The sequence below is a fragment of the Callospermophilus lateralis genome, unplaced genomic scaffold (genome assembly GCF_048772815.1).
Source record: "Callospermophilus lateralis isolate mCalLat2 unplaced genomic scaffold, mCalLat2.hap1 Scaffold_262, whole genome shotgun sequence".
Lineage (NCBI taxonomy): Eukaryota > Metazoa > Chordata > Mammalia > Rodentia > Sciuridae > Callospermophilus > Callospermophilus lateralis.
The window spans coordinates 1570687-1580889 of NW_027513394.1; positions in this window are offsets into that span (position 1 = coordinate 1570687).

The window sequence follows — 10203 nt, forward strand, 5'->3', positions numbered from 1 at the left end:
ATGAACAACATGTTACTGAATGATCAATGGGTGACAGAAGACATAAAGGAGGAGTTAAAAAAATTATTGGAGACAAATGGCAATACAGACACAATGTACCAGAATCTATGGACACAGTGAAAGCAGTTTTAAGAGGGAATTTCATTTCTTGGAGTTCTTTCCTCAAAAAAAGAAAAATCAACAAATAAATGAACTCACACTACACCTCAAAAACCTAGAAAAGGAAGAGCAAAACAAAAGCAAATGTAGTAGAAGACAAGAAATAATTAAATTTAGAGCAGAAATCAACAAAATTGAAACAAAAAAAAATTGAAAAAATTGATAAAACTAAAAGTTGGTTCTTTGAAAAAATAAATAAGATTGACAGGCCCTAAGCCATGCTAATGAAGAGAAGAAGAGAGAGAACTCAAATTACTAACATACGGGATGAAAAAGGCAATATCACAACAGACACTACAGAAATACAGAAGATAATTAGAAAGTATTTTGAAACACTATATTCCAATAAAATAGAAGATAGTGAATATATCGATAAATTTCTTGAGTCATACGATCTGCCCAGATTGAGTCAGGAAGACACACACAATTTAAAGAGACCAATAACAAAGGAAGAAATAGAAGAAGCCAACAAAAGACTACCAACCAAAAAAGCCCTGGACCGGATGGGTATACAGCAGAGTTCTACAAAACCTTCAAAGAAGAATTAATACCAATATTTTTCATGCTATTTCAAGAAATACAAAAAGAAAGAGCACTTCCAAATTCATTCTATGAGGCCAACATCACCCTGATCCCGAAACCAGACAAAGACACTTTAAAGAAAGAAAACTACAGACCAATATTTCTAATGAACTTCGATGCAAAACTTCTCAATTAAATCCTGCAAATCGAATACAAAAGCATATCAAAAAAATTGTGCAACATGATCAAGTAGGATTCATCCCTGGGATGCAAGGATAGGTCAATATACGGAAATCAATGAATGCCATTCACCACATCAATAGATTTAAAGACAAGAACCATATGATCATCTCGATAGATGCAAAAAAAGCATTTGACAAAGTTCAGCATCCCATTATGCTCAAAACACTAGAAAAACTAGGGATAACAGAAACTTACCTCAACATTGTAAAAGCTATATATGCTAAAACTCAGGCTACCATCATCCTAAATGGAGAAAAACTGAAGGCATTCCCTCTAAAATCTGGAACAAGATAGGGATGCCCTCTATCACCACTTCTATTCAATTTAGTTCTTGAAATACTATCCAGAGCAATTAGACAGACACAAGAAATTAATGGCATAAAAACAGGAAAAGAAGAATTTAAATTATCGCTATTTGCAGATGACATGATAATATATTTAACAGACCCAAAAGGGTCTACAAAGAAACGGCTAGAGTTAATAAATGAATTCAGCAAAGTGGCAGGATATAAAATCAACATGCATAAATCAAAGTCATTCCTGTATATCAGCAACAAAACTTCTGAAATGGAAATGAGGGACCACTCCATTCACAATATACTCAAATAAAATAAGATATTTGGGAATCAACCTAACAAAAGAGGTGAAAGATTTATATAACGAAAACTACAGAACCCTGAAGAGAGAGATAAAATAAGATCTTAGAAGATTTAAAAATGAACCCTGTTCATGGATAGGCAGAACTAACATCATCAAAATGGCCATATTACCCAAAGTTCTCTACGGGTTTAAAGCGATGCCAATCAAAATCCCAACAGCATTTCTTGTAGAAAAAGATAAAGCAATCATGAAATTCTAATGGAAAAACAAACGACCCAGAATAGCAAAAGCAACTCTAAGCAAAAAGTGTGAATCTGGAATTATAGAGATACCAGAGTTCAAACTGTACTACAAAACAATAGTAATAAAAGCAGCGTGGTACTAGTACCAAAACAGGCAGGTGGATCAATGGTACAGAATAGAGGACACAGAAACCAATCAACAAAATTACAACTTTCTTATATTTCATAAAGGGGCTTAAAGCATGCAATGGAGGAAGGATAGCATCTTCAACAAATGGCGCAGGGAAAACTGGAAATCCACATGCAACAAAAAGAAACTGAATCCCTTTCTCTCGCCATGCACAAAAGTTAACTCAAAATTGATCAAGGAGCTAGATATAAAATCAGAGACACTGTGTCTGATAGAAGAAAATGTTGGCTACGATGTACATACCGTGGGGTTGGGCTCCAAATTCCTAAATAGGACACCCATCGCACAAGTGTTAATAACAAGAATCAACAAGTGGGACTTACTCAAACTAAAAAGTTTTTTTTCAGCAAGAGAAACAATAAGAGAGGTAAATAGAGAGCCTACATCCTGGGAACAAATTTTTACCCCTCACACTTCAGATAGAGCCCTAATATCTAGAATATACAAAGAACTCACAAAACTAAACAATTAGATAACAAATAACCCAATCCACAAATGGGCCAAGGACCTGAAAAGACACTTCACAGAGGAGGACATACAATCCATCAACAAGTACATGAAAAAATGCCCACCACCTCTAGCAATCAGAGAAATGCAAGTCAAAACCACCCTAAGATATCATCTCACTTCAGTAAGGTTGGCAGCCATTTTGAAATCAAACAACAATAAGTTTTGGCGAGGATGTGGGGAAAAGAGTACACTTGTACACTGCTGGTGGGACTGCAAATTGTTGAGGCCAATTTGGAAAGCAGTATTGAGATTCCTGGGAAATCTGGGAATGGATCCACCATTTGACCCAGCTATTGCCCTTCTCGGACTATTCCCTGAGGATCTTAAAAGAGCGCACTTTAGGGATAGTGCCACATCAATAATCATAGCGGCACAATTCACAATAGCTACACTGTGGAACCAACCTAGATGACCTTCAATAGATGAATGGATAAAAAAAGGGGCATCTATACACACTGGAGTATTATGCAGCACTAAAAAATGACAAAATCATAGAATTTGAAGGGAAATGGATGGCATTAGAACAGATTATGCTAAGCGAAGCTAGCCAATCCTTCAAAAACAAATGCCAAATGTTTTCTTTGATATAAAGAGAGCAAATAAGAACAGAACAGGGAAGAAGAGAATGAGGAAAACATTAACACTAAACGGAGATGAGACGGGGGAGAGAAAGGGAGAGAGAAGTGAAAGCATATGGAAATGGTAGGAGACACTAAATGTTACACAAAATTACATATAAGAGGTTGTGAGGGGAAAGGGGGAAAAAAAGGAAGTGAATTGAACAACAGCAGATGAGGTAGAGAGGGTAGATGGGAGGAGAGGGGAGGGGGATAGTAGGGGATAGGAAAGGTAGCAGAATACAACAATCATTAATATGCCATTATGTAAAAATGAGTGCGTGTGTAACTTATGTGATTCTGCGATTTGTATTGGGGTAAAAAGGGGAGTTCATAACCCAATTGAGTCAAATGTATGAAAGATGATATAGCATGAGCTTTATAATGTTTTGAACATCCAAAAAAAAGGAATTTAATTTCCAATATTTGAGACATTTTACAACTTTATTTTTTAATAAAATTGTCTTTTATTTGTTATCTTACTTGCTGTTATCTGCCTTTCGGTTTGAAAAAACAATGTGCTGTAGCCATTCATCCATGTAGTATGTAACAGAAATTTTTGAGTGTCTCCATATAAACAGATTGGCAAGGCATCAAGGTTTCCTTCACAAACAAGATGAAGGCTTTTCCATAAGAGATTTAATATTCTGCAATACATTTTTTTAAATTTCCAATTAAATTTCAAATATTTTTTTTAAAAAAAGAAGGATCTAAACCCCACAGTAAGAAGGCCTCAAAGTGGAGAAGTGGAGCAGCATTAATGGCAGGCCTATTTAATCACTCCTGGTTCACAGGAAGGGTGTCCAGGCCACCCTAAATTTAGGCAAATGAGCAGCAAGGGAGCTTATTTTGGGCACTGTCTTGGGCTGCGCCCCTCATGGAAAACTCTAGCCAGAGGTTATGAGGAGTGTCTATGTGGAAGAATATGAGGGCCATGTGGGAGTGTTTTGGTTTTAATTGTGGTCATTTGTGTGGCAGTTGGAAGAGATTACTGGGTCTAACTGGGTTTTAACAATGGTGTGATTCACCTTGGAGAATGCGTTCTGGAACTGACCTCAGAGAAGTATTGCCGTGAATTGTGTAGCGATTTCAGGAGGCCACAAATGAGAGTCGCCCTTGAAAACTGAGATTTAGGCCCAGGGTGGCTTTCCCAAGAGTACTGGGAATCTCAGCCAGGATATCACATGATTTTATTCTGAAATACTTGGCAGCCATAGTTGAGAGTCAAAACACACATGGACCTCACATTGTATACCTCAATTGGCCTGGCTTCTTGTGACCTTTTGGCCACTCTTTGGGAAGCCTTGCCTGTGAGAATTCTCCAGATCTTTTATTGAAATGAGCTTCCTCAACATTTAATGGTTCCTGAATGAATTGAAACCCACAGTGCTAACAACTTCATCTGTGAAAAATGGCTAGATAAATACCATGAATGTTTAGAAATTCCCATGATCAGATGGCACTGGAGAACCTTTGGATGTCCTTTTGCTGATCATGAGTATACCAGACAGTGCCTTGATTGACCAGGTTTCATGAAAATGTGTAGAACAGAGATGCCAGTAATTTGGAGCCTGCTGAGTAGTGGGCCTAGAGCAGTGGTGGGCAGGTGTGTGATAAAATATCTGTGGCGGTGCCATGTGGATCTGCCATTGTCTTTCAAATGGCTTGAGACAGACATGCTGCAGCCAGCAGACCATTCTATATAAAGGCATCTTGTTATATGGAGAAGTTTCAAGGTAATGTTTAAAATCAGGTTGCTATTGTCAAGGGGGCAAGCTATGTGGGATAGAATCCTGGTTGGTACATTCTACTGCAGACCCTGACCTACCAGACGTGACAGAACTCCCTCCAGCACTGTCTCCCAGTTGAACTTCATGTATTTCGTGAAGCCAATACCAAACTACCAGTGCAGCAGCAAGAAACACCACAAAAATTGGAAAATGACCAAATGGCTTCACAGACCACACGGGGAGAAACTTATCCCCCAGTGGCAACAGTTTACCTAAAAAGAGAAAATTCAGCACTGCTGCCTCATGTTCATTGGAAAATCAGAAACCATGTCCTTCAGGTCAAATAGATGCAGACCCAGCATTGATGGTCTCACTATAAAGGAAGCTAAAGCTCCTGAAAACAATGTATATTTCAAGTGCCCAACCTCAAAGGCAGTTTCTCAAGAAGTGTTTACGCCACCAGAGCTCCATGTCTGTGGAGTGTTTACCATGTCACTTACTTTTGGAAACTCCTCTACCACCTCCAAGGTTGTGAACTCATGAGCATTTTCCATTCCAGATATGTGTTCACAGATTTTCTAACTCTTCTCCACTAATTGTGACTTACTTGGGGCAAAGGTAATGTGAAGTCATTGTTCTAGATGAGAGGGGGAAGATTTTTTTGTAGCACATATTTGCATACACATTTGATTCATTTTCCAATTTTTCTTTCGAAATACTGAATCCCTGACACTAACCCATACTCTACTTGACTCTTATTACTAATACTAATATGATGAGAAAAATAACCCAAACAGAATAGAAATACAAGCAGTTCAGAAGAGTCATGGTGTAAAGTTGTACTTGCCTTTTGCATGATATAAGGTAGGAGTTATAAATCTAGTCAATTATTTGTTGAAATAATTCTCCATGTGTTTTTAAAGTTAAGAAATATGTGAATTCCTGCCTTTTTTTATCTGTAGTCTTTTAAGCACATGTATTTTTATATGCACAAATAGAATCCTACCTGATTTCACACGTACATTCTTCTGAGGTGGCTGACATGGCAGATACAAATTGTGAGAAGAGATCACTCCTCCTAAACGTTGTTGGAACTGAAAATTCAACAAATGAGTGAGCTTCCTAGATGAACAACATTATACATACATCCATGTTCAGTAAAATGAATATTTTTGGATATGCGGATGAGTTATTTTTCATGATGAATTTCTACTGGCATATATATTGCTACATTATAATGTGTGTGTGTGTTTGTGTGTCTATATATATATATATATATATAGACTCCAGATTTTCAAAATATGAAATATATGTGTCTTTCTATACACTGCCTAAATTCATTCATGTTCCTGTATGGGGATTTATTATAATTTTTCACAAGATTATTCTCAGAAATATACATCCACTAAAATACATATTTGTTTCCTAGTACTGAAAACTAACTTCAGGGAATGGTGCTAACAAATTCTAATATTTATACAGTAACTGACCCAGTTTACCATCAATGCAAGTAGATTCCAATGGGATATGATGTTTTTGTTAAAGTTCATTTTTATTGAAACCTGGTACGTTATTATTTCTTCAGTTTATGGACATCATAAGGTATATCTTTTCATTCACAAATTTATAAACATTTGGTTCACTTTCAATCACTTTCTTCTTCAGAACACATATATTCCTCCATGTTTCCTGACTGGTCTTTTCACTATACTTCTTTCTAAACATATTTTTTCCGATTCCATAATCATTTTTGACGCAAAATTCACACACTATTCATGATAAACGGTAACCCTAATATTACCATTAGATATATAACTGGTTGAAATGAATGTATGTATATCAATATAAGATTTCCTATATATTTTCAGATATCAATACAATCCATTATTTAAATCTGGACCCAGTCATATAATTTATTCACAGTATGGTCTATTAATGCATCATCTCTATATTCATCAACACAGGGTAAACCTATTAGTATCCTTAGTATTAATTTATAAATTTTCAAAATATTGCTCCCAGAAATGTTGGAAGAAATACTCATGTCACCTGATATACATATACATTTTATCACATTAATATTCTGGACATAAAATGAAAAGGTCACACTTATGATTGTACCAAAGCATCAATGGAAATTGAGCATGGATTACTAAAAACATCCATGTCCAGGTTGCCTAATGCTCTCAAATGTCAACCCTATTGGTGACTACATATTTGTTTCTTCTTAAGATTATATATTCAACCTCAAGCCTGTTGAAAATGTCTAATCCTATCACTCACGTTATACTTTGCCTGATTTCCTAATGTCTCTATTGATGTCTGCTTTCCTACATATTTTCCCCAGTTCATCATTGTGCCTGACTCTTCACATGTGGTTTCATTTATATTCACTCTCTAATCGAAACCCTATTGCTAAAGAACTTTTGGTCCAAATCCTAGACTCACTCTTCCTCCTAAACCAACTGACTATCGTCCTAATCTTACAGACTATCCCTTTTTGACTGGATGTTCTCTTTCTACATTCAATCATCTGAGGTACAGGGTCTTATGCCATTGTATATCGATTTAACTGAGACCTCGGTGGAGAACATAATTCTAGCTAAGCATCCCAATCAAGGGCCCAAATCCTTCTGGGCTTCAAGTATTACCTAGATTTCTGTTTTCATTCTTATATTTCACCTCTATATTCTAATAAATATCGCAGGTTCCCAATATCATTATTCATCCAACAAAATGATTCCTAACCCAAATCAAACATGCTATTAACCATAACCATACACTCTTCACTCAATCTCACATTAAAGAAGAGCAGAGACAAAGTTGGTCTTACAATACAGGAAGTTAGGAGATCTTCCAACAGCTTAGTACCTCAAAATCCATGCAGAAATGATCCCTGGAAAAGATGTAGGCAGCTCTGAAGGACCTGAGACAGCAAATGTCTTCTTCTTTTGCAAACAACCCGATCAGGATGTAAGGATGTGTCTGAATCATCCTATCTCTTCTTAATGTAGGAAAGATGTATCAAACAACGCCTGTGTGGAGATCTGTTCCCAGGTGCCTATGGTTTCTGTACCATTCTAACTTGTGAAAATTTCACAGGAAATTGGGGCAGCCTCCATTTCCTGAGACCCTAGGAAGCAACTGTTAGGACAAAGTGGTGGCCAAGGCTGTGACCTCATTCATTTACTGAAGTAAGTGACCTCACCTCACTTCCTTGGTGATGTAACTCTCTGAATTTTGTGATTCAGGAAGCCAGGCACCCAGAGTCAGTCGCTGTCCCAGTTCCACTGTTCTCACTTGTTTGGATTTACCAAGGACAGAGTCAGTCTTTCTTGGTACCTACTGATGTGAGGGTGGCCAAATGCCAAGAAAGCTTTGAAGATGGCCTTTCCTGAGAGGGCAAGAAATGGCTCACCACTGCCTCCTGACAACTTCACAGAATTGGCAAAGGAGACCAGATCTGAGACAGGACTGGCCATTTCTAGGGAACATCGTATGGCCTACTAGTCAGAGGACACTCCGTATAGTAACAGACCTACTTGGGGGAAGGAGGTGCCTAGGTGTGTGTGTATATCAGTTTGTGGTTTTGTCTCATGTTCTGAGAATAGGCAAAAAAAGAGGTTTGTTTGGTTTGGAGTTGACTGTTTCTAGTAAGTCATTTGAAAAGGAGACTGTTTTTATGTCTGTGTATTCCACTGTGTCCTTGGTTGTAGATATTAGAAAAGAAAATGGCTCAATTTGTGTGTCCTGTTTAGTAGAAAGCTTCCCAGCATTCATCCTGCCCAATTACTGAATGGACTGATGCTTGCCTTATCCATGGGCAACACCTGCTATCTTTCTCGTTCCCATTATTTCCTGAATTCTGGCGACTCTCAACATTAGTTTCATGCTTTTTGTACGAGATATGTGCCACCTCCAACCTCGGTGGCATGGCCATGTACTGGATAGCTGAAGGGAATGGCAAGCATCTCAGAAAACTCAGATATCAGAGTGACCAGGAAAGTCTCAGTGGAGAAACCCTGCTTGGGGCCTTTTGATTACCTATTGTTCTGTTTCCCTAAATGTCAGAAAGGTCTTTGCCTCAGCCCAAATCTGTGTGAAGATTGAAGAAAAGAGTTTTCAAATGGAAAGGAATGGGCATCACCTCTGGCTCTTTGCTTAATTGCTTTTGAAAGGGCTGTGTCTGAATAAGCCTCTTGGCCCTGTGTGAGGCTGTGGTTTAGATTTACAGCACCTGATCGATCTAAAAAAAGATCCCATGTGTGCATCCAAAACCAAAATGGCAAAAATATCAGTCATTGTGCATGAAGCCTCTCGCCTTCCTCTGTAATATTTCTGACCTCTATCAAGTGAGAATAGGGATCCTTTGTGTCAAATGAGTTCTTCAAAGCCCTGAACAGGCTATCTCATAGGTGCTTGGGTATTCTCATGACTCCAATTCACATAAAGAATCTAAACAACACAGTCAGTAGGCCTCAAATTGCAGAAGTGGAGCAGTATGAATACCAGGCCTATTGATCAATCCTGGTTCACAGGAAGGGTGTCCAGGCCACCCTGACTTTAGGCAAATGAGGGGCAAGGGAGCTTATTTTGGACACTCTCTTGGGCTGTTCCCCTCATGGAAATCTCCAGGCATAGGTTCTGATGAGTGTCAATATGGAAGAAGTTGAGGGCCATGTGGGAGTCTTTTGATTTTAATTGTGGTCGTTTGTGTGGTGGTTGGAAAAGATGACTAGGTCCACCTGGGTTTGAACTCTGGTGTGATTCCTTTTAGAGACTGAGTTCTGGAACTGACCTCAGAGAAGTATTGCCATGAATTGTTTTGGTATTTTAGGAGGCCACGCATGAGAGTCACCCTTGGAAACTGAGATCAAGGCCCAGGGTGTCTTTCCACAGAGCACTGGGAATCTCAGCCAGGATATTACATGATTTTATTCTGAAAGACTTGGCAGCCATAGTTGAGAGTCAAAACACTCATTGACCTCACATTGTAGACCTCAATTGGCTTGGCTTCATGTGACCTTTTGGCCACTCTTTGGGAAGACTTGCCTGTGAGTGTTCTCCAGAGCTTTCATTGAAATGAGCTTCCTCAACATTAATGGTTCCTGTATAATTTGAATCGCACATTGGAGGATGATCAAAGGGCTTTACAGTCCACATGGAGAGACACTTAGCCCCCAGTTGCAACAGTTTACCTACAAAGAGAGAATTTAGCACTGCTGCCTCAAGTTCATTGGAAAATCAGAAACCATATCCTCCAGGTAACATAGATGCAGACCCAGCTTTGATGGTCTCACTACAAAGGAAGCTAAATCTTCTGACAACAACTATATTTTAAGTGCCCCACTTCAGAGGCAGTTTCTCAAGAAGTATTTAGGCTGGCAGAG